Source organism: Macaca nemestrina, chromosome 5 (assembly GCF_043159975.1).
Source record: "Macaca nemestrina isolate mMacNem1 chromosome 5, mMacNem.hap1, whole genome shotgun sequence".
Taxonomy (NCBI): Eukaryota; Metazoa; Chordata; class Mammalia; order Primates; family Cercopithecidae; genus Macaca; species Macaca nemestrina.
The window spans coordinates 15,608,018-15,631,060 of record NC_092129.1 but is presented as its reverse complement, the minus strand read 5'-3'; the positions used below and the strand labels follow the sequence as shown (position 1 = coordinate 15,631,060).

The window sequence follows — 23,043 nt, the reverse complement described above, 5'->3', positions numbered from 1 at the left end:
CTGAGCTTTGGATTTTAATACCTGTCAAGTTCTACTGCTTTAACAGCAAGGCTTTGGGCAGATTGGTTATTGTGAGGATTAAATGAGACAATACATATAAAATAAATTTAGCCCAGTATTCAGCACATAGTAAGCATTTAAAGTGCATTTAATCTATTATTAGTAGTAATATATAATTTTTTTAGTATGCTGCTCTCTTTTATTCTTTGTTTCTTTCTCTTTCTCTCTTTCTTTCCTTTCTTTTTTGTGACAGGGTCTGGCTCTGTGGCCCAGCCTGGAATGCAGTGGTGCCATCGTAGCTCCGTGTACCCTCAAACTCCTGGGCTCAAAGGGAGCCTCCTATCTCTGCTTCCTAAGTAACTGGGACTACAGGTGCACGCCACAGTGCCTGTCTTTACATAATGGTTGTATGAGTGTGCCATAACTTGATCCTCTATTTTTTAACACATAGGTTATTTACAATTTGTGGATATTGTAAATAACATTGTAGTAAACACTCTTCTGTGTATATTTTTGTCCAGTTGCCTAATTAAATGTATTTCATAGTTTAAAAAAGTAGAAGGAACACTGGACCTGTTAGAAGTACATTTGAATTCTAGCTCTGAAGCTTAATAATTGTGAACTTTTCCAACCTCAGTTTTCTTTCTTCTTTCTTTTTTTGAGATGGAGTCTTGCTCAGTCGCCCAGACTGGAGTGCGGTGGCGCGATCTCGGCTCACTGCAAGCTCCTTCTCCCGGGTTCACGCCATTCTCCTGCCTCAGCCTCCCGAGTAGCTGGGACTGGAGGTACCCGCCACCACGCCCGGCTAATTCGTTTGTATTTTTAGTAGAGACAGGGTTTCACCGTGTTAGCCAGCATGGTCTCGATCTCTTGACCTCGTGATCCGCCGTCTCGGCCTCCCAAAGTGCTGGGATTGCAGGAGTGAGCCACCGCGCCCGGCCATCAGTTTTCTTATTTATTATATGAGAATGAAAATAATTTTGCTTACACCAGGCGCGGTGTGCCTGAGCCATCCTAGTAGCTGGGATTACAGGTGTGTGATACCACACCTGGCTAATTTTTGTATTTTTAGTAGAGACAGGGTTTTGCCATGTTGGCCAGGCTGGCCTCGAACTCCTGACCTCAAGTGATCCACCTGCCTCGGCCTCCCAAAGTGCTGGGATTACAGGCATGAGACGCCTCACCCGGCCAGAAAGTGAGCCTTCCACCCCTGTCCCCCAACCATTTGTACTAGTTTCTTTTATATCCTTTCAAAGATATTCTGTGTGTTTACAAAAACACGTGTATATAAAATCTGTGAAATAATTTTTATTTATTTTTATTTTTATTTTTTTGACAGAATGAGACCGTCTCATTCTGTCACCCAGGCTGGAGTGCAGTGGCACCATCTCGGCTCCCTGCAACCTCTGCCTCCTGGGTTCAAGCAATTCTCTTGCCTCAGTCTCCCAAGTAGCTGGGACTACAGGCACCTGCCACTATGCCCAGCTAATGTTTGTGTTTTGATTAGAGACAGGGTTTCACCATATTGGCCAGGCTGGTCTTGAACTCCTGACCTCAGGTAATCCACCTTCCTCAGCCTCCCAAAGTGCTGGGATTACAGGTGTGAGCCCCCGCAGCCAACCAATAATTTTAATATTAGAATGTGGCATGCATACTGGAAAACCATTCCCTTGGAAGGAAGACATGATCTAGAGCTTGTACCCTGTGAAAATAAGCTTAAAGTTTGAAAAATCTTTCAGACTCAAAACAGGAGCTTATTAGGCACAGTAAGCATCCATAGGCACCCATCAGCATCAGCTTTGAAAGAGGGATACAAGCCTTTTGGTGATTGGGAGGAATTTCCACAATCTTAAAGTGAGACTTCATTCTTAATACAGTCTACTCTCAATGACTTACAATTCTTAAAAAGATTAAAAGGAGCCGGGTGCAGTGGCTCAGGCCTATAATCCCAGAACTTTAGGAGGCTGAGGTGGGAGGACTGCTTGAGCCCGGGAGTTTGAGACCAGCCTGGGCCATATAGTGAGACCTCGTGTCTACAAGAAATTTAAAAAATTACCCAGGCATGGTGGCACATGTGTGTAGTTTCAGGTTCTTGGGGGGCTGAGGTGGGAGACTCACTTGAGCCCAGGACCTCAAAGCTGCAATGAGTTGCAATCATGCCACTTACTGCACTCCAGCCTGGATGACAGAGTAAGACCCTGTCTCAAAAAAGAGAAAACATTGTGCCAAGTGAAAGAAGTCAGACACAGAGTACCACATACTGAATGGTTCCACTTATATGAAATGTCCAGAATAGGCAAGCCTATAAAGAGAGATAGTAGGTTGGGCGTGGTGGCTCACTCCTATAATCCCAGCTCTTTGGGAATCCAAGGTAGGAGTATCCCTTGAGGCCAGGAGTTTGAGACCAGCCTGGGCAACATAGGGAGATCCCATCTCTATCTTTGAAGAGAGAGAGAGATTAGTGGTTGCCAGGGCTTGAGAGGATGGCGGAGTGAGGAGTGACTGCTACTGGATAAGGAGTTCTTTTTTTTTTTTTTTTTTTTTTTAATGTAAAAGCAAGCTTATTAAGAAAGTAAAGGAGCCAGGCATCGTGGCTGACGCCTGTAATCCCAGTACTTTGGGAGGCCGAGGTGGGTGGATCACCTGAGGTTAGGAGTTTGAGACCAGCTGGCCAACATGGCAAAACCCCGTCTCTACTAAAAATACAAAAATTAGCTGGGGGTGGTGGCGGGTGCCTGTAATCCCAGCTACTTGGGAGACTGAGGCGGGAGAATCGCTTGAACACAAGAGGCAGAGGTTGCAGTGAGCCAAGATCGCGCCACTGCACTCCGGCCCTGGCGACAAGAGCGAAACACCATCTCAAAAAAAAAGAAAGTAAAGGAATAAAGAATGACTACTCCATAGGCAGAGCGGCAGCTTGGGCTGCTCTACTGATAATACTTAAGTTCCTTTTTGACTATATGCTAAACAAGGGGTGGGTTATTTATGAGTTTTCCAGGAAAGGGGTGGGCAATCCCCAGAACTGAGGGTTCCTCCCCCATTTAGACCACATAGGGTAATTTCTGGACGTTGCCATGGGATCTGTAAACTGTCATGGCACTGGTGGGGCTGTCTTTTAGCATGCTAATGCACTGTAATTAGCATATAATGAGCAAGGAGGATGACCAGAGGTCACGCTCATCACCATCTTGGTTTTGGTGGGTTTTGGCCAGCTTCTTTACTTCGTCCTGTTTTATCCGCAAGGTCTTTATGACCTGTATCTGGTGCTGACCTCCTATCTCATCCTGTGACTTGGAATGTCTAACCTCATGGGAATGTAGCCCAGTAGGTCTCAGTCTTATTTTATTCAGCCCCTGTTCAAAATGGAGTTGCTCTAGTTCAAATGCCTCTGACATATTCCCCCACCTTTTACAAGGGAACCCTTAATCCTAAGGGTTGTAGAGGGATGAAGATCCATTTTCTGCCACTTTTTCAGGATGAACAGGGCAATTATATTCCTGCCTAACTATGAGGGTCTCTTGTATTCAGGGTAGAGAGGAGCTCAGTCAGAAAGCGTCAGTATGGCAAGGGCCACTCATAACTCTTGAGTTCTGACAAAAGGTGATATCGTTTCCAAATTCTGGAGAAAACAGGTACAGAGAAACTAATATGCTCCAAAGTTTGTTCACAGGAGTATACTTTACTCAACTTTTAAAAGCTGTAAATAGCTCAAAGGAAAAGTTTTCTTGATTCCAAAGTCAGCCAATTGTGGTGCTTCAGACTATTTCCTTTGGGTTGGGGGTCTCCTCAGTTTAGTCCCTTCGTGGTTCACCAGGAAGATGTTACTGGAAAGGGGTCCTGATCCAGACCCCAAGAGAGGGTTCCTGGACCTCACACAAGAAAGAAGTTGGGGAGAGTCCATAGAGAAAAGTGAAAGCAAGTTTATTAAGAAAGTAAAGGGGCCGGGCGCGGTGGCTCAAGCCTGTAATCCCAGCACTTTGGGAGGCCGAGATGGGCGGATCACGAGGTCAGGAGATCGAGACCATCCTGGCTAACACGGTGAAACCCCGTCTCTACTAAGAAATACAAAAAAATAGCCAGGCGAGGTGGCGGGCGCCTGTAGTCCCAGCTACTCGGGAGGCTGAGGCAGGAGAATGGCGTGAACCCGGGAGGCGGAGCTTGCAGTGAGCTGAGATCCGGCCACTGCACTCCAGCCTGGGCTACAGAGCGAGACTCCGTCTCAAAAAAAAAAAAAAAAAGAAAGTAAAGGAATAAAGAAGGGCTACTCCATAGGCAGAGCAGCCAGGAGTTTCTTTTTGGGTGATGAAAATGTTCTGAAATTAATGGCAGTGGTTGCACAGCTCTGTTAATGTACCAAAAAAACAAAACAAAACAAAAACTACCAAATATATATTTTTAAAGGGTGATTTTTATGATATATGAATTATATCTTGATAAAGCTGGTTTTTTTTCTTTTGTTTTTTGTTTAAAAGAAAAGAATAGAAACACTTAAACTGAACAGAGAAGAGGAAATTTGCTTGGGGTGATCAAGGAAAAATCTTTGAAAGGTAGATAACCATCGTGGCTGCATAGAAATGTAATTTGGCTCTGGATCCAAAAAAGATGGCTTAAGGACCCATGGCTGAGAGGAAGAAAAGTTGGAAAGGGTCAAGTGTTATTAGTTTGCTTTAACTGAACCCACTTTAAGCCTTGTCTACTGAAACTAAGGCTGCTGAGGCAGAAATAATTTGAAAAACATTTATTGGAAGCCAAATGTGAGGATTGAGCTGGGAAGACACACCAATAGAGTTAGGAGTGTTCTGAAGTCTGTTACAAGTTACTGGAACAGGCTTTTAAAAGGACGGCCTTTTTTAGGAGAAGGGAGAAGGAGAGGGAGGGAAGGAGAAGGGAGAAGTACTCCTTATACCAAAGTTATTGGAGAGTACATACAGTACAGAATTTACAGTCATTGGCTACAGATTGCAACATGCAGGATAAAATGTCTGTGTCCAAGACAATCAGTAAAACTTTATGATCAGAAGTCAGTGTCCTTTTCAGTGTCAGTAGGTTATGCATTAATCAGTATGTCAACAATTTGAAGAACTCACAGATTCTTTACTCAGGGATAGGATGTTGCCATGAGTCACAAGACCTCCCCAAGGCAAGTTAATTTGGAAGCCAGTTTACTTTAAAAGTAAACTACCAAGTGTGACATCTAGGTTATCAGCCTCAAGACAGTCTCAAAAGGTAACTATTATCAAGAATGACATTTAATGAATTATCGAGATTATTTAACAATTAACTAGCAGGGCACAACCCTCAGCCATCTTGGGGTAGGGTCCTGGGAAAGTTGGATCATGGGGAGGCCTGGAGTGAGCTAAAGGCTTGCGGTGATTGCTTGTTACTGACTGATATGGAAAAATGTCTCTAATTTAACAACTGGTATGTTTTTATCAGTGCATACAAGCTAAATATCAGCCCTCATTAGTCTAACTTCCATTTTACACTTTGGGAAACTGACACTTAGAAAATTAGGAAACTTGGCCAGTAGCGGTGGCTCACGCTTGTAATCCCAGCACTTTGGGAGGCTGAGGTGGGTGTATCACAAGGTCAAGAGATCGAGACCTTCCTGGCCAACATGGTGAAACCCCATCTCTACTAAAAATACAAAAATTAGGCCGGGTGCGGTGGCTCATGCCTGTAATCCCAGCACTTTGGGAGGCTGAGGCGGGCGGATCACGAGGTCAGGAGATCAAGACCATCCTGGCTAACATGGTGAAACCCGTCTCTACTAAAAATACAAAAAATTAGCCTGGCATGGCAGTGTGCGCCTGTAGTCCCAACTGAGGCAGGAGAATGGCGTGAACCCAGGAGGCGGAACTTGTAGTGAGCTGAGATGGCGCCACTGCACTCCAGCCTGGACTGCAGAGCGAGACTCCATCTCAAAAAAAAAAATGCAAAAATTACCTGGGCATGGTGGCATGCGCCTGTAGTCCCAGCTGTGAGGCTGAGGCAGGAGAATCACTTGAATCCAGGAGGCGGAGGTTGTGGTGAGCCGAGAACGTGCCACTGCGCTCCAGCCTGGCGACAGAGCGAGATTCCATCTCAAAACGATGGAAGGGAAGGGGAGGAGAGGGGAGGGGAAGGGAAAAAGAAAGAAAGAAAGAAAATTAGGAAACTTATCTGACTTACTACACTCTATTGTCTTTTCTGGGAAAGCAGGAGAACCTTAACTGACCTAGTAGAGATGCCAATCTCTGCATCAGGCTAGTTAAGAGTCAACAGAATGAGATCGAGCATCCAGCCTTAACAGAGTTGAAGCGGTGTTAAAGAGCTAGGGAGCTGCACACCTGATTAAACTGGGTCAGCCACATCATTCTATGGTGAGACTTTAATGACATTAGGATCAATAACCCTTGTTCTGTAAACATGTCCACTGCTATGTTCTTCATCTCTTTCTGCTTTGTTTTTCACTGTATTTCCGGGGGTGTGAACTGCAACCACAAACTTTGATATTTAAGAAAAACCGTGTTTCCTTATTTTCCTTAAATTGAGCCTGACTCTGAGCCCCTGTCACGTCAAGCTGGCAGGAAAATTTAATCTCAGTCAATATCCTCTCCTTTACACCCCCAGACCAGGCATAGTATCTGAAGAGGCCTCTGCAGTCTTTAATCCATATCGGTTACTACTGAGATTCCCGTGGTTCTGGAAGCCACACAGACTCTTCAGTTTCAGGCACTATGTTTCAGTAAAGCATGGGAATCCCTGCTGTTTGAAAACCCTGAAATAGCCGGGCGCGGTGGCTCAAGCCTGTAATCCCAGCACTTTGGGAGGCCGAGGCGGGTGGATCACGAGGTCAGGAGATCGAGACTATCCTGGCTAACATGGTGAAACCCTGTCTCTACTAAAAATACAAAAAACTAGCCGGGCGTGGTGGCGGGCGCCTGTAGTCTCAGCTACTTGGGAGGCTGAGGCGGGAGAATGGCGTGAACCCGGGAGGCGGAGCTTGCAGTGAGCCGAGATCACGCCACTGCACTCCAGCCTGGGAGACACAGCGAGACTCCGTCTCAAAAAAAAAAAAAAAAAAAAAAAAAAAGAAAACCCTGAAATTTAGAGCAGGCCTTTCTGAGGCTAGACTCTTAGGTCTTGGCATTACTTCTGGGCACTGCTGGGAGAGAAGAGACACACCAGTCCTTTCCCAGCCTAAGGAAATCTCCATTTCCTCCTGCAGTTTTTATTTTTTGTTTTAGATACAGGGTCTCGCTCTGTTGCCCAGGCTGTAGTGCAGTGGGATGATCACAGTGCACTGGAACTCCTGGGCTCAAGCAATCCTCCTGCCTCAGGCTCCCTAGTAGCTGGGACTACAGACATGCATCACCATGCCTGGCTAATTCTTCAGTTTTCTTTTTTTTTTTTAATTTAATTCATTAATTTATTTATTTTGAGACAGAGTCTTGCTGTGTTACCCAGGCTGGAGTGAAGTGGCACAATCTCAACTCACTGCAACCTCTGCCTCCTGGGTTCAAGTGATTCTCCTGCCTCAGCTTCCCAAGTAGCTGGGATTATAGGCATCAGTCAACATGCCTGGCTAATTTTTATATTTTTAATAGAGACAGGGTTTCACCATGTTAGCCAGGCTGGTTTCGAACTCCTGACCTCAAGTGATCCACCTGCCTCAGCCTCCCAAAGTGCTGGTATTATAGGCATGAACCACCACACCCGGCCAGCTTTCCATTCTTTTAAACATCACAGATAAAGAAATACAAATTGCCTACCTGCCTGCTTGGAAGGGATAAAGGGGAAAATGTAGGGCATTAGCGTCTCCATAAATTACCCTGCCATATCACTAAAAGCCTTTCAAAAATTTAAACTTTATCATGTTGGTTTTTTTTTTTTTTTTTTTTTTGAGGTAGAGTCTCGCTCGGTCACCTAGGCTAGAGTGCAGTGGTGCAATCTCAACTCATTGCCACCTCCACCTCCCAGGTTCAAGCAATTCTCCTGACTCAGCCTCCCAAGTAGCTGGGATTATAGGTGTGCACCACCACTCTTGGCTAAATTTTTTTTTTTTTTTTTTTTTTGAGACAGAGTCTCGCTCTGTTGCCCAGGCTGGAGTGCAGTGGCACGATCTCTGCTCACTGCAAGCTCCGCCTCCTGGGTTCATGCCATTCTCCTGCCTCAGCCTCCCAAGCAGCTGGGACAACAGGTGCTCGCCAGCACGCCCGGTTAATTTGTTTGTATTTTTTAGTAGAGACGGGGTTTCACCATGTTAGCCAGAATGGTCCCCATCTCCTGACCTCGTGATCTGCCCACCTCTGCCTCACAAAGTGCTGGAATTATAGGTGTGAGCCACCGCGCCCGGCCCCTAATTTTTATATTTTTAGTAGAGATGGGGTTTCACCACGTTGGCCAGACTGGCCTCAAACTTCTGACCTCAAGTGATCCATCTGCCTCTGTCTCCCAAAGTGCTGGGATTACAGGCATGAGCCACCACTCCCAGCCTTTATCCTGTTGGTTTTAGGAGTCAAAGGTAACCTGGAGAAGTGGTGCCCACCTGTAGTCCCAGCTTTTTAGGGAGGCTGAGGTGGGAGTATAGCTTGAGCCTAGGAATTCAAGGTTGCAGTGAGCCAAGATCACACCACAGTACTCCAGCCAGGGTGACAGAGTGAGACCCTGTGTCTTAAAAACAAAAACAAAAGAGTCAAAAAGATTTGTTCTCACCTGGGAGCTTGAGGCCTCAAAGTGCTCATTGAAAAGAGATTTGAGGCTGGGCGGAGAGATTCACGCCTGTAATCCTAACACTTTGGGAGGCTGAGGCAGGCAGATCACTTGAGCCCTGGAGTTTAACCTGGGCAACATGGCAAAACCTTGTCTCTACAAAAAATATGAAAAATTAGCTGGGCATGGTGGCACATACCTGTAGTCCTAGCTACTTGGGAGGGTGAGCTGGGAGGATGGCTTGGGCCCAGGAGGTTGAGGCTGCAGTGAGCTGTGATTGCACCATTGCGCTCCAGTCTAGATGACAGAGACCCTGTCTCAAAGAAGAGAAAAAAAGAGAGAGAAATTTGGTGGCAGTGGGCTATTGTTTCCTGGTGATCTTGTGTAGTTCCTGGGGCATTGCTCTTAAGAAAGGGACTGGTAATGAGAGTGTACAAGACAAACACCTGGGTGGTGTTGCAATCCTGTAAGGGGCTGGGCGTGGTGGCTCACACCTGTAATCCCAGCACTTTGGGAGGCTGAGGCGGGTGGATCACCTGAGATCAGGAGTTTGAGACCAGCCTGACTCACAGGGTGAAACCCCATTTCTACTAAAAATACAAAAATTAGCCGGGCGTGGTGGTGTGCACCTGTAATCCCAGTTACTCAGGAGGCTGAGGCAGGAGATTCACTTGAACCCGGGAGGCGGAGGTTTCAGTGAGCCAAGATCGCATGACTGCATTCCAGCTTGGGCGACAGAGTGAGACTCCATCTCAAAAACACACAAAAAAAAGAAATCTTGGAAGAAAACTCATTTCTTCTTCTATTTATTTTTTTTCTTTTTCAAGACAGAGTCTTGCTCTGTCACCTAGGCTGGAGGGCAGTGGTGCCATCTTGACTCACCGCAACTTCCACCTCTCAGGTTCAAGCAATTCTCCTGCCTTAGCCTCCTGTGTAGCTGGGATTACAGGCACCCACCACCACACCCAGCTAATTCTTTTATTTTTAGTAGAGACAGGATTTCACCATGTCTTGGTGACCAGCTAGGCTGGTCTTGAACTCCTGACCTCAGGATCTGCCCGCCTTGGCCTCCCAAAGTGCTGGCATTACAGGCGTGAGCCACTGTGCCTGGCCAGAAAACTCATTTCAAAGTGTTCTAAGTAAATGCTTTTTACCGATAAGAAGGACGTGTGGGTAATGACGGGAAATTTATAAGTCAGATTAAAAGGAGCCATGTGAGAGACAAATGATGTGGCCTTCTGCAGGCACAGTTGGAGCTACTAGAGAAAAATCTGTGTTTGTACGTTGGAGGAGGAGGAGCAATGGATTATTTATTTATTTAGAGATGGAGTTTCACTCTTGTTGCCTAGGCTGGAGTGCAATGGTGAGATCTGGACTCACCGCAACCTCCGCCTCCCCGGTTCAAGCGATTCTCCTGCCTCAGCCTCCTGAATAGCTGGGATTACAGGCATGTACTACTAGGCTTGGCTAAGTTTTTATTTTTTAGTAGAGACAGGGTTTCTGCATGTTGGTCAGGCTGGTCTTGAACTCCCAACCTCAGGTGATCTGCCCGCCTCAGCCTCCCAAACTGCTGAGATTACACGTGTGAGCCACTGGGCCCGACCGATGTATTTATTTTTTAAAAATAGAGACGAGGTCTCATTATATTGCCCAGGCTGGTCTCGAACTCCTGGGCTCAATGATTCTCCAGCTTTGGCCTTCCAAAGTGCTGGGATTGCAGGCATAAGCCACCACACCTGGCCCAAGTGATTTTAATTATAGTTAATAAGAATTGGTTGAGTGAGGTGGCTCACGCCTGTAATCCCAGTATTTTGGGAGGTGGAGGCAGACAGATCATGAGGTCAAGAGATTGAGACCATCCTGGGCAACATGGTGAAACCCCCATCTCTACTAAAAATACAAAAATTAGCCAGGTATTGTGGCGCGTACCTGTAGTCCCAGCTACTTGGGAGGCTGAGGCAGGAGAATCGCTTCAACCGGGGAGTTGGAGGTGGCAGTGAGCCAAGATTGTGCCACTGCACTCCAGTCTGGTGACAAAGTGAGACTCCGTCTCAAAAAAAAAAAAAAAAAAAAAAATCATGAAAATTTTCAGAAATATAATTTCTGAGAAATCAAGTGTTGTGCTCTATATTTAAAAGCCTGCCACAGGCCGGGCGCGGTGGCTCACGCCTGTAATCCCAGCACTTTGGGAGGCCGAGGCGGGCGGATCACAAGGTCAGGAGATCGAGACCACGGTGAAACCCTGTCTCTACTAAAAATACAAAAAATTAGCCAGGCGTGGTGGCGGGCGCCTGCAGTCCCAGCTACTCAGGAGGCTGAGGCAGGAGAATGGCGTAAACCCAGGAGGCGGAGCTTGCAGTGAGCCGAGATGGCGCCACTGCACTCCAGCCTGGGCGACAGAGCGAGACTCCGTCTCAAAAAAAAAAAAAAAAGCCTGCCACTAGGAGGAGACAAATGAATTAAAAATTGTTTAACCTGTTCTTTTAGAACACATTTTCTTTTTTTGTTTTTGAAATTTTTTTGAAATTTTTATTTTTTTAATTTTTTTTATTTTTAGAGACAGGGTGTCGCTTTGTCCCCCAGGCTAGAGTGTAGAAACGCAATCATAGTTCACTGCAGCCTTGATATCCTGGGCTCAAGCGATCTTCCTACCTCAGCCTCTACAGTAACTGGGACTACAGGCTCATGCCACCGTGCCTGGCTAATTTTTTTACATTTTTTGTAGAGATGGAGTCTCGCTATGCTGCCCAGGCTGGTCTTAAGCTCCTGGGATCCAGCAATCCTCCTGCCTCAGCCTCCCAAAGCCCTGGGATTACAAGCGTGTGCCACCTTGCCCAACCCAACATTTTGTCTTAAAAATCAACATTTTGGCCGGGCGCGGTGGCTCAAGCCTGTAATCCCAGCACTTTGGGAGGCCGAGACGGGCGGATCACAAGGTCAGGAGATCGAGACCATCCTGGCTAACACGGTGAAACCCCGTCTCTACTAAAAAATACAAAAACTAGCCAGGCAAGGTGGCGGACGCCTGTAATCCCAGCTACTCGGGAGGCTGAGGCAGGAGAATGGCGTGAACCCGGGAGGCGGAGCTTGCAGTGAGCTGAGATCCGGCCACTGCACTCCAGTCTGGGCGACAAAGCGAGACTCTGTCTCAACAAAAAAAAAAAAAAAAAAAAAAAAAAAAAAAAAAAATCAACATTTTACACTTATGTAGTAGTTTATATTCCATTTAAGGACAATGAGAGCTTTTAAAATTATATCTTATTATGTTTTAGATTGAAAACTAAACGCTAATCCAGTGATTCTCAAACTTCAGCTGTATCAGAATCAGCTGGAGGGCTCATTAAAATGCAGACTGCTCAAGCCCCACTCCCAGAGTTTCTGATTCAGCAGGTCTGATGTCTGATATAGGAGAAGACAGGAAACATGCCTTTTTTTTTTTTTTTTTTTTTTTTTCCTTTAGAGACAGAGTTCGCTTTGTCACCCAGGCTGGAGTGCAGTGGTGTGATCTCTGCCCACTGCAACCTCCATCCCCTGGGTTTAAGTGATCCTTCCACCTCAGCCTCCCAAGTAGCCATGCGCCACCATGCCTGGCTATTTTTTTGTATTTTTAGTAGAGACATGCTGCCCAGGCTTGTCTCCTGATCCCAAGTGATCCACCAGCCTCAACCTCCCAAAGTGCTGGGAATACAGGTGTGAGCCACTGCGCCCGGTGGAAAATATACCTTTCTAATAAGTTCTTAGGTGATTCTGATGCTCTGGTCTAGGGAACACGCTTTGAGAACCACTGTGCTAGATGACAGTAGATGTCAACACCACTTGCCAACAATCAGATTGAATTAAATATTGAGAACACACTAAGTATTCCAGTTTGCTAGAAAGTAACGTAGTGTTAGAAATAAGACTGGAATTACCGTCTTTGAAGGTCTTGAATTCAAAAGAAAGCACTTGGCTGGCGTGGTGGCTCACATCTGTAATCCCAGCACTTTGGGAGGTTGTGGCGGCGGATCACCTGAGGTCAGGAGTTCTAGACCAGCCTTGCCAACATGGTGAAACCCTGTCCCTACTAAAAATACAAAATTAGCTGGGTGTGGTGGTGCATACCTGTAATCCCAGCTACTCGGGAGGCTGAGGCAAGAGAATCACTTGAATCTGGGAGGCGGAGGTTGCAGTGAGTACAGGTTTTTTTGTTTTGTTTTGTTTTTTTCTGAGACAGTTTTGCTCTGTCACCCAGGCTGGAGTGCAATGTCATGATCTCAGCTCACTGCAACCTCCTCCACCTCCAGGGTTTAAGCAATTCTCCTGCCTCAGCCTCCCGAGTAGCTAGGAGTACAGGCCCCGCCACCAGGCAGAGGCTGCAGTGAGCCGAGATAGTGTCAGCCTGGGCGACAGAGTGAGACACTGTCTCAAGAAAAAAAAAAAAAAGTTAGGCAGATTTTGCCATCTTCTCCATCTATTTTTGCTTTAACATAAAAGGAATGGGATGGGTGCAGTGGCTCACACCTGTTATCCCAGCACTTTGGGAGGCTGAGGTGAGTGGATCACCTGAGGTCAGAAGTTCAAGACCAGCCTGGCCAACATGGTGAAACCCCATCTCCACTAAAAATACAAAAATTAGCCAAAGTGGAAGAATCACTTAAGCCCAGGAGTTCAAAACCAGCCTGGGCAGCATAGTGAGACCCCCGATCTCTGCAAAAAATTTAAAAAATAGCCGGATGTGGTGGCGCACACTTGTGGTCTCATCTACTTGGAAGGGTGAAGCAGGAGGATCATTTTAGAGCCTGGGATATTGAGGCTGCAGTGAGCTGTGATGGCACCCATGCACTCCCGCCTAGGTGACTGAGCAATACCCTGTCTCCAAAAAAGAGAAAAAAGAAAAAAATATATATCAATATGGAAAAACAAATTCAGATATTTAAATATTGACTTAAGGCCAGGCGTGGCGCTCACACCTGTAATCCCAGCACTTTGGGAGGCCCAGGCGGGCGGATCACCTGAAGTCAGGAGTTCAAGACCAGGCTGGCCAACGTGGTGAAACCCTGTCTCTACTAAAAATACAAAAATTGGCTGGGCTTGGTGGCGGACGCCTGTATTCCCAGCTACTCGGGAGGCTGAGGCAGGAGAATGGCTTGAACCTGGGAGGGGGAGGTTGCAGTAAGCTGAGATTACGCCAGTGCACTCCAGCATGGGCAATAGAGCAAGACTCTGTCTCTAAATAAATAAACAAATAAATAAATAAATATTATTTACCTAAAAGCAAAAGTTTAGACGTGTTCCAAAACTTAACTTAATGTGATAACCAAAGGCAGCCGATCGATGGCCTTCAGGGAAACCATAAGTATTTGAGGACTGTCAGTGGAAAGGTAATTTGGCAGCTGCGGGTCTAGGGCAGCTTGAAACAGGAAGCTTTTCTCTGATCCAGGTATGGAGAGATGAGACCCTGGATGAGGGCAGTGACTGAGGAAGATAAAGGGAGAGGTCAGAGACATTCCAGTTATAAACCATAAGACTTGGGTGACTGCCTAAATGAGGAGGAAAAAATTCTCCAGTTATGAGCCTGAGAGTCAGTTCAGAAATATGGTACTGGCAACATGAGGTAGCTTGCCCCAGTTGCTCTATCCAAACAGATAAAAGGATAATTAACCAGACCAATGGTTCTCAAGTGTGGTCTCCAGATCAATGTAGTCAGCATTACCTGGGATTTTGTTACAAATGCAAATTCGCAGGCTGTACCCCAGATGACTAAATCAGAAATGCTGGGAAGGGGCCCTACAACTTGTGGTTTAAGCTCTCCAGATGATTCTGATGCACATTATTATATTATTATGAGACAGGGTCTTGCTCTGTCACCAAGGCTGGTGTACAGCTTACTGTAGCCTTGACCTCCTGTATTCAAGTGATCCTCCCACCTCAGCCTCTCGAGTAGCTGGAACTACAGGCACACATCACCATGCCCAACTAGTTTTTGTATTTTTAGTAGAGATGGGTTTCGCCATGTTGGCCAGGTTCTGATGCACATTTAATTTTGAAAAACTGAACTAAGCCAGTCACATTTTTCTCCTTTTTTTTGAGATGGAGTCTCACTCTGTCATCCAGGATGCAGTGCAGTGGTATCATCTTGGCAACCTCCACCTCCCAGGTTCAAGTGATTCTCCTGCCTCAGCCTCTCGAGTAGTTGGGATTACAGGCGCGCACCACTATGCCTGGCTAATTTTTTTTTTTTTTTTTTTTTTGTATTTTTAGTAGAGACAAGGTTTCATTCACATGTTGGCTAGGCTGGTCTCAAATGGCTGACCTCAAGTGATCTGCCCAGCTCGGCCTCCCAAAGTGCTGGGATTACAGCTACCAAGCCCAGCCAGATTTTTTTTTTTTTTTTTTTTTGATACGAAGTCTCGCTCTGTCACCCAGGCTGGAGTGCAGTGGCGCGATCTCGGCTCACTACAAGCTCCGCCTCTTGGGTTCACGCCATTCTCCTGCCTCAGCCTCCTGAGTAGCTGGGACTACAGGTGCCCGCCAGTATGCCTGGCTAATTTTTTTTGTATTTTTAGTAGAGACAGAGTTTCATTTCACCGTGTTAGCCAGGATGTTCTCGATCTCCTGACCTCGTGATCCACCCACCTCAGCCTCCTAAAGTGTTGGGATTACAGGCATGAGCCACTGTGCCCAGCGTTTTTTTTGTTGTTGTTGTTGTTTTTGCTTTTTTTTGGTTTTTCTTTCAAGAATTTGCGCTGGGCATGGTGACTCATGCCTGTGATCCCAGCACTTTGGAAAACTGAGGCAGAAGGATTGCTTGAGCCCACCAGTTCAAATCCAGCCTGGGCAACATAGTAAGACACTGTCTGTACAAAAAATTTAAAAAAGAGCCAGGCGGCCAGACATGGTGGCTCACACCTGTAATCTCAGCATTTTGGGAGGCCAAGGTGGGAGGATCACCTTAGGTTGGGAGTTCGAGACCAGCCTGACAAACATGGAGAAACCCCGTCTTTACTAAAAATACAAAATTAGCCGGGCATGGTGGCGCATGCCTGTAATGCCAGCTACTCGGGAGGCTGAGGCAGAAGAATTGCTTGAACCCGGGAGGCAGAGGTTGCAGTGAGCCAAGATCGTGCTGTTGTACAGAGTGAAACTCCGTTTCAAAAAAAAAAAAAAGCCAGGCATTGTGGCACAGCTGTAGTCCCAGCTACTCAGTAGGCTGAAGTGGGAGGATTGCTTAAGTCTGGGGTGCCAAGGATGCAGTGAGCTGTGATCACGCCACTGCACTCCAGCCTGGGTGACAGAGTGAGACTGTCTCAAAAAAAAAAAAGAAAGAAAGAAAGAAAGAAAAATAAAAGAAAGAAAGAAAAGAAAAAAAGAATTTGAAGTTGATTATACAGAGGATCACTCTGTTGAATGTGGGGAGAGAAGCTGAAAGTGGTTATAAGTGGTTATAGAGAGACATGATATGAGTAAACTGGAATTATGACTAAGCAGAAGCTATGACTAAATGAGGTAGTCGGCTGGTAGTCATAGAGACAGAGAGAAGTGGTGATACACACCCTCAGGGTTGGGGAGTACTGCATGACTCCTGCCACTGAGAATGACACTTCAGTCTGTCTGTAGGTGTGCATAGAATTTGTTGTGCACTTCCACGTTCATTTTAGTTCCCAACTGCAGTCTAACCACATTGCTGTTCTTACATTCCTATGATATTCTCATCTTTCTTGTCATGTGTATCCTCAAAATAGACTTCCTCCCAGCTACTCAGAAGGCTGAGACAGGAGGAGACCAGCCTGGGCAAGATAGTAAGACCCCCATCTCTTTATAAAATATGTATATAGAGAGACTTCCTACTACTTGAGATGGCAGGAGTAAATCTGCGTTCCTAAAACCTGAAAAGCTGATACAGGTTAAGCAACCCTGATCCAAATATCAAAAATCCAGAATTCTCCAAAATCCAAAGCTTTGGGTTTTTTTGTTTAGGTGGAGTTCGCTCTTATTGCCTAGGCTGGAGTGCAATGGCATGATCTCGGCTCACAGCAACCTCTGCCTCCCTGGTTCAAGTGATTCTCCTGCTTCAGCCTACCAAGTAGCTGAGAGTATAGGCATGCGTCACCACATCCAGCTAATTTTGTATTTTAGTAAAGATGGGGTTTCTCCATGTTGGTCAGGCTGGTCTCAAACTCCCGACCTCAGGTGATCTGCCCGTCTCGGCCTCCCAAAGTGCTGGGATTACAGGCTTGAGCCACCGCGCCCAGTCCAAACTCCAAAACTTTTTGAGTGCCAATGTGATGCCTTAAGGGAAAACTCCACACCTGACCTCATGTGATGGGTCGCAGTCAAAACTTTGTTTCAGGCTGGGGCACGGTGGCTCATGCCTGTAATTGCAGCACTTTGGAAGGCCAAGGCAGGTGGATCACTTGAGGCCAGGAGTTCCAGACCAGCCTGGCCAACATGGCAAAAACCCATCTCTACTAAAAGTACAAAAATTAGCTGGGCATGGTGGCACACACCTGTAATCCCAGCTACTTGGGAGGCTGAGGCATGAGAATCACCTGAACCTGGGAGGCAGAGGTTGCAGTGAGCCAAGACTGCCCCACTGCACTCCAGCCTGGGTGACAGAGACTCTGTCTCAAAAAACAAGAACAACAAAAAGAACTAAATAAATGAGAAAGCATCCCATGTTCCTAGATTGGAATGCTTAAAAAATGTTTTGTCTGTTTGTTTCAGAGGAGGGGAAGGAGAAAAAAAAAAAAAAAGAAAGAAAAAACTTTACTTCAACCAGCACATGGTTTATGCTTGTTATCCCAGTGCTCTGGGAGTCTGTTGCAGGAGGATCACTTGAACCCAGGAGTTCAAGACCAGCCTGGGCAACACAGCAAGATCCCATCTCAATTTAAAAAAAAGAGAAAACTTTATTTCACGCACAGTTATTTAAAATACTATATAAAATTACCTTCAGGCTATGTGTATAAACTGTATATGAAACATAAATGAATTTTGTGTTTAGACTTGGGTCTCATCTCCAAGATATCTCATTATACATATGCAAGTATTTTAAAATCTGAAAAAAATCAGAAATCTGGAACACTACTTTTTTTGAGACAGGATCTTGCTCTGTCACCCAGGCTGGAGCGCAGTGGCATAATCTCAGCTCACCACAACCTCCACCTCCTGCGTTCAAGCGATTCTCCTGCCTCAGCCTCCCGAGTAGTTGGGACCACAGGTGCACACTACCACCCCCAGCTAATTTTTGTATTTTTTGTAGAGATGGAGTTTCACCATGTTGGCCAGGCTGGTCTCGAATTTCTGAGCTCAAGGGATCCACCCCCCCTTTGGCCTCCCAAAATGTTGGGATTATAGGCATGAACCACTGCACCCGGCCAGAAATCTGAAACCCTGCTGATCCCAAGCATTTCGTATAAGGGATAACTCAATCTGTATAGCTTCAAACCTGTATAGTACAGATAGAGTTTCCCCATGTTGGCCAGGATGGTCGGCATCACTTGACCTCATGATCCGCCAGCCTTGGCCTCCCAAAGTGCTGGGATTATAGGGGTGAGCCACCTCGCTGGCCTCAAATAATTACTTTTTTTCTGAGATGGCATCTTGTTCTGTCACCCAGGCTGGAGTGCAGTGGTGCAATTTCGGCTCACTGCAAGCTCCACTTCCCAGGTTCATGCCATTCTCCTGCCTCAGCCTCCCGAGTAGCTGGGACTACAGGTGCCCACCACCACACCCAGCTAATTTTTTGTATTTTTAGTAGAGACAGAGTTTCACTGTGTTAGCAAGGATGGGCTCGATCTCCTGACCTCGTGATCTGCCCACCTTGGCCTCCCAAAGTGCTGGGATTACTTTTTTTTTTTTTTTTTTTTAGAAATGGGGTCTCACTATGTTGCCCAGGCTAGTCTTGAACTACTTGACTCAAGTGATACTCCTGCCTCGGCCCACCCAAAGTGCTGGGATTACAGGTATGAACCCCTGTGCCTGGTCAAGAATTACTTTTTGATTAAATGTGTTCTGTCACCTTTCCCCTTGAACAACTACCACTTCTATATTAACCTTCACTTCTGACGCTGGAGTCACAGTTGGAAATCTTTATTTTTCTCTTCTCTTACTGGCCTCCTTATTCAGGCAGTCACCCTGAAAATGTAGTACAGGTAACACTTTCTCAACTGGAATGTCTCTTGATCTCTCCTCTATTTCTCTCAACCACTGCCCCAATCCACGTCTAAACTTCCCATCCTTAATTTCAACATCTTCTGCGTATAGTGTCTTTGTCTTTTCTTTAATTTTTTATATGTTTCATATTTTTCATATTGATCTTCAAAAAATAATAGTCATGCAATTTGGGTAGAGTTGTGAACACGAAGATTCCGTCAACTGTTGGTAAATGAGGCAGGAGCGTTGTCTGGCATTGTCAAAACTTTAGACAGGATCCTACATTGCCAGGATTCTTTTTTTTTTTTTTTTTTTTTGAGACGGAGTCTCGCTCTGTCGCCCAGGCTGGAGTGCAGAGGCCGGATCTCAGCTCACTGCAAGCTCCGCCTCCCGGGTTTACGCCATTCTCCTGCCTCAGCCTCCCGAGTAGCTGGGACTACAGGCGCCCGCCACCTCGCCCGGCTAGTTTTTTGTATTTTTTTTGTAGAGACGGAGTTTCACCGTGTTAGCCAGGATGGTCTCGATCTCCTGACCTTGTGATCCGCCCGTCTCGGCCTCCCAAAGTGCTGGGATTACAGGCTTGAGCCACCGCGCCCGGCCCCATTGCCAGGATTCTTAACTTCTTATCTGGTAAAAGAGAGGTTGAATTAAAAGAGGTATCTCTAAATTCCTTTTCATCCCTGACATTGCCTATACTATTTTATTTGCTTTATCATCTTGATGGCATTGCTCTTTAGTCTATTTACAAAATACTACTTATTTTAATAGCTTGGTCTAGGGCTGGGTGTGGAAGCTCACGACTATAATCCCAGCCCTTTGGGAGGCCAAGGGGAGTTTGAGTCCAGGAGTTTGAGACCAGCCTGGGCAACATGGCGAAACCCCATCTCTACAAAAAATTAAAAATTAGCTGAGCATGGTGGCATATGCCAGCTATTCGGGAGGCTGAGGCAGGAGGATCACTTGAGCCCAGGCTGCAGTGAGCTGTGTTTGCACCACTGCACTCCAGCCTGGGTGGCAGAGCAAGACCTTGTCTCAAAAATAAAAATAAAAAAATAATAAATAGCTTGGTCTTGTAGAATTAATGTTTTATTACCAACACATTTCAAGAAAGGAAGTAAAAGTTATAAGAGCAAAACTGTTGTACTTAGGGTGTTACAAATGTTTTCATTTGTTATGACAGTTTGACTTGTATCAGAACCCACCACACCTTATCAAACCTCACACTCTTCCTTTTCACACACCAACTGGCCCTTTTGTGCCAGTTGGTGGCACAACCAAGATGATCTGTTGAAACTCTACATCCTGCCTTATATTATTTTTGCCACTGGGCCTTTGCTAATGCCATTTTCTTTGCTAGACTGCCTTCTGTTTCTCAGTCTTTGACGATTATGTCTCTCTTTTCTTTCTTTCTTTTTTTTTTTTTTTCACCACATGGGTTTAATCTTCTCACATAGGTAATTAGAGTAGGTAGTCTTGAGGGGCAGTGTCTCCGTCATGTCGCCCGTGTCTCTTGTATCTTATGTTTTCTGTCTTCTATTCTGTTCATGGTGTCTCCTGATCAGAAGATGGCCTCTGCACCCCATCCCCACGTGTGTGTGCCAGGGAGATAGAAGAAAGCCGTAAGGAGAAAATAAAATAGAAGGTCCATGCCTGGCATGGTGGCTCATGCCTGTAATCCCAGCACTTTGGGAGGCTGAGGCAGGCGGATCATCTGAGGTCAGGAGTTTGAGACCAGCCTGGCCAACATAGCAAAACCCTGTCTCTACTAAAAATAGAAAAATTAGCTTGGTGTGATGGCATGTGCTTGTAATCCCAGCTACATGTGCTTGTAATCCCAGCTCAGGAGGCTGAAGTAAGAGAAGCTGGGAGGTGGAGGTTGCAGTGAGCTGAGACTATGCCACTGCACTCCAGCCTGGGAGACAGAGTGAGACTCCATCTCAAAAAAAAAAAAAAAAGAGAAAGTCCAGTAGAGGCTGGGCATGATGGCTCACGCCTGTAATCCTAGCACTTTGTAAGGCTAAGGCAGGTGGGTCATTTGAGGTCAGGAGTTAGAGACCAGCCTGGCCAACATGGTGAAACCCTGTCTCTACTAAAAAATACAAAAATTAGCCGAGTGTGGTGGTGCGCGCCTGTAATCCCAGCCACTCGGGAGGCTGAAACACAAGAATCGCTTGAACCCCAGGGGGCGGAGGTTGCAGTGAGCCAAGATGGCACCACTGCACTCCAACCTGGGCAACAGAGTGAGACTCTGTCTCAAAAAAAAAAAAATTACAAAAAGAAAATGCAGTAGACTTTCATATAAGTCCCATTGACCAACACTTTGGAATATGGCCACCCTTGGGCTATGAAGGAGGGTGGAAAATGTAGTTCTCTAGTTAGCAATATTCCTGCTCTCTCAGAAAGAAAAAATAATAAATAAAAGGACAATGAATCGAGGGAAGGCAGCTAGTAGTGTCTGCTCCAGTCTCTACTTTAAAAATAGAAAATTTTCAGGCTGGGCACAGTGACTCATACCTGTAATCCAGTATGTTGGGAGGCTGAGGTGGGAGGATTGCTCAAGCGAGTTTGAGACCATTCTAGGCAGCTACCTCATCTGGCACTACCGCATCTCTACAAAAAAATTTTTTTTTAAATTAGCCAAGCACGGTGGCATATGCTTGTAGTCCTAGCTACTCAGGAGGCTGAGGTGGGAGGATCACATGCACCCATGAGGTTGAGGTTGCAGTGAGCTGTGTTCATACCACTGTACTCCATCCTGGGCAACAGAGCAAAACCCTGTCTCAAAACAAACAAACAAACAAACAAACAAACATTTTTTTCATAGAGAAGCGTTGTCACTGTGTTGCCCAGGCTGGTCTCGATCCCAGCAGTTGGGAGGCCACAAGTGATCCTCCCACCTCAGCCTCCCAAAGTTCTGGGATTACAGGGGTGAGCCACCTTGCCTGGCCTTCCAGTCTCTTCTTGTTCATCTTAGGGGGTGGGGTTACGTCATTATTTTCCCAATAGGACACCTAATAATAATGACCACCAGTTAAGTAACTATCATAAACCAGGAAGTTTGTCAAGTCCTTGATGTTCGTTTTTTTCTTCAGTTCTTACAAGAAGCCTGAGGGTAGATGATTACCATCCTCAATTTACAGATGGAGGAATGGAGACTGACAAATGTGTGTTGTCCAAGGCTTCACATAAGCAATAGGTGACAAAGTCTAATTTTTATTTTATTTTATTTTATTTTTATTTTTTTAGATAGAGTCTTGCTCTGTTGCCTGGGCTGGAGTGCAGTGGCATGATCTCAGCTCACTGCAGCCTTGACCTCCTGGGCTCAAGCAATCCTCCCACCTCAGCCTCCCAAATAACTGGGACTACAGGTGTGTGCTTCCATTCCTGGCTAATTTTTTATATTTTTTTGTAGATACAGGGGTCTTGCTATGTTGCCCAGGCTGATCTTAAACTCCTGACCTCAAACAATCCTCCTGCCTTGACATTCCAAAGTGTTGGAATTACAGGCATGAGCCACTGCACCCAGCCATAAGGTCTAAATTTTAATCCTGATCTCTCTGACTCTAAAAATCTAACTTTCTGCTATAACTCAATATACATCTTGATTATTGCCTCAGAGGAAGGGCTGGTGCTAAGAGATTTTCATGCTGAAGGTTCTTCTTCCAAATCCAGCATCCTTTGTTATGCTCCTCTGATGCTTTGTCTCATTAGTTAACTCACCGATGTGAACAATCTGGTATCCAGGCTCAGCTGGCCATCTGCTTTATTTATTTATTTATTTATTATTTTTGAGATGGAGTCTCACTCTGTCACCCAGGCTGGAGTGCAGTGGCGCGATCTCGGCTCACTGCAACCTCTGCCTCCCAGGTTCAAGTGATTTTCGAGCCTCAGCCTCCCGGATAGCTGGGACTACAGACACACACCACCATGCCTGACTAATTTTTGTATTTTTAGTAGGAACAGAGTCTCATCAGCCAGGCTGGTCTCGAACTCCTGAGCTCAGGTGGTCCACCCGTCTTGGCCTCCCAAAGTGCTAGGATTACAGGCGTGAGCTACCGCACCCGGCCCATCTGCTTTATTTTGTATTTTGCAAACAGTTTTGTACCAAAAGTCCTTTTTAGTCTACACATACCAACTTTACAATTAATACAATTGTAAGTTTACAGTGGGTACTTAATAAATACTTCTTGAGTGAGTGAGTAAATTACAAAGAAA

At 45.8% G+C, this 23,043-nt stretch overlaps 1 long non-coding RNA gene across 1 annotated transcript in view; it reads left to right on the top strand.

Annotated features, from left to right (window-relative positions):
* LOC105492076 (uncharacterized) overlaps window positions 1–23,043 on the top strand; it is a 101,672-nt gene that overhangs the window by 22,719 nt on the left and 55,910 nt on the right. The window contains exons 4-5 of the long non-coding RNA XR_011623290.1: window positions 4,473–4,547; window positions 6,202–6,362. This is a non-coding gene — a long non-coding RNA (uncharacterized lncRNA). The remainder of the gene's footprint in view (window positions 1–4,472; window positions 4,548–6,201; window positions 6,363–23,043) is intronic.